Raw genomic sequence first — 2,398 nt, forward strand, 5'->3', positions numbered from 1 at the left:
GAGATGGAGGTGTGTGCCGATTCCTCATGCCCCTGTGGGGATGAAGGTGTGTGCTGATCCCCCGTTCCCCTGTCTAGATGAAGGTATGTGCTGATTCCTTGTGCCCCTGTCTAGATGAAGGTGTATGCTGATCCTGATTCCTCATGCCCCTTTGGAGATGAAGGTGTGTGCTGATCCTGATTCCTTGTGCCCCAGTGGAGATGGAGGTGTGTGCAGATCCCCCATTCCCCTGTCTAGATGGTGTGTGCCGATCCTGATTCCTCATGCCCCTATGGAGATGAGGGTGTGTGCTGATCCTGATTCCTCATCCCCCTATGGAGATGGAGGTGTGTGCTGATCCTGATTCCTCGTGCCCCAGTGGAGATGGAGGTGTGTGCTGATTACTAATCCACATCACAAGAACAGGGTGTCCATCAATACCCTGAATTAATGCTAACACAGTGCCACTTGAGTTCACATTAAGTTAGAAATTGAGAATCTAAAAGTACTTTTATTTTTGTATATTGATTGATTGTGACACAATTTACAAAGTCTGAGGTGTGGAACAGAGTTATTTAAGCATTAGTCAACCCTGGTCCTTAAAAAGACAGTTCTAGTAAAATGGGATTGTATATATTTGTTCAACTATTTTGACCAAAAAGTTTAATAAATTGTAAACGTTTAACTGGATTTTCACTACGTATTTGGACACCTTTTGCCATCTTTCCTCTAGAACATATTTCCCACTAAATAGCCCACCTCCTCCACCTCCGGGGCAGAGCAGAAGGTGCAGCCCAGGCGGATCCCGTGTGCAGAGGCTCTGTGTGGCACTGCCGCTCCCATGGGACTGCCACTGCCTCAAGGTCTGGGGTGCACATTCCCTGGAGGTGTCCTCACCTGGCTCTGGGGCCCCTGTGGGGGAAGTCACCTGGCCAGCAGCCCTGTCCACTTCCGTGGGTTCTCCCCAGTGCAGTCTTGATGTTCTGAGAGGCGCTGGCGATTGCAGGCACCTATGTCCGCAAAAAGCAGGATCCATTCACTTCTGAGAAAGAAGTGCCCTCAACAGGCATGGGGGAAGTTTCTCCTGGGTTCTTTTCCCTTGTATACTTCAGATTCCATTCAAGCCTTTTCCATCCCAGTGAGGTAAGAATCCTGTCTTTTTCAGACTTGATATTTATTATTTATATTCAAGCTTAGGAAATATCTGTCATTTCTCTTGTTCTAACTTTCCTCTTTTCTGCTTAAAGTGAAAACAGTGTCATCAGCTTCTGAAGGTTAATGCTGAGCACACTTCATTGATGAAGGTTCTGTGCCTGTGGTTCACATGAAGGTTTGCTGTGCTCTGGGGTGATGACCTGGATTCCATGAACACACTTCCTTCATATGTGGATTTAACATGCCTTTTTTGAAAGAAAAATGGAGCTCCTATGAACCAGTTTATGATGCCGTTGTGGACACACTCGGTCTGATTTCAGAAGCCACATGACTGGCAGGTGTGGGCTGGAGACTGCAGCATGTGCATGTCTGTCCTTCTGTGTGGAGCCAAGTGACCGCCGTTAGTGCCAGATGCCACCCAAAGCGCGGTGCCAGGGGTTTGGTGTGTGTCCTGCTCCCGGCCAGATGAAGCTGGCCCCGGATCCGCCTGGCCCGGCTGCTCTGCGTCACCCCTTTGCTTGCTTGGGAGGAACAGTGGGTCTGGGTCTGGGTCTGCGGAGGCTGAGTGGCCTTAAGCTTGCTTTCTCCTAAACCTGCGCTGTGTGTCCTTGGCCAGCGGCTGTGGCGTCGGCCAGGGAGTAGGGGAATGAGGTCAGAGCCAGCAGGAGTCCGGGCTGTGCAGGACAGCAGAGGTTGCGTCTTCCCAGAGCTGCAGGCGAAGGGACATGAAGTGCCTGCTGTATGCAGGGTGTGGCTCTGCTCGCCCTGGGCTGGGCTGGGCTGGGCTGGGGGTCCTGAGTGGGGCTGGAGCTGCATTTTCCGTGGTGAGCTGTGCTGTTGGTGCTGTGCTGGGATCACCAAGGGATGGAAGCCGCCTGTGAGCTGCTGAGACACAGCCAGGAGTCCAGCTGCAGGTGGGGAGGAAATGCAGCTCCAACCAGTGGAGCTGAAAGGGGCCTGCAGACTACCTTCAGACACTGCCTACGGCCACTGCTCCCCCAACTCCCAGGAGAGGCCTGGGCCTGGGGGCCTGGCAGGCCTCACGCTCTTACCTTGCGTCCCATCCTGGGCCAAAGGACTCGCTCGTGCCCTCCGAGGGGGCTGCCTGCCGAAGCCGAGCTCAGCAGTCCCTGACAGTGGGTCTTTTCTGCTCAGGCAGTGTGCAGGGGTGGGTGGAGTGTAGACCAGATTTGAGTAAGGGCAGCACCTGCAGCCCCATGGGGCTGTCACAGGTCAGGCCCTGCAGAGCTGTGGGGTTTGGCTG

Source organism: Colobus angolensis, unplaced genomic scaffold (assembly GCF_000951035.1).
Source record: "Colobus angolensis palliatus isolate OR3802 unplaced genomic scaffold, Cang.pa_1.0 Scaffold204, whole genome shotgun sequence".
Classification (NCBI taxonomy): domain Eukaryota; kingdom Metazoa; phylum Chordata; class Mammalia; order Primates; family Cercopithecidae; genus Colobus; species Colobus angolensis.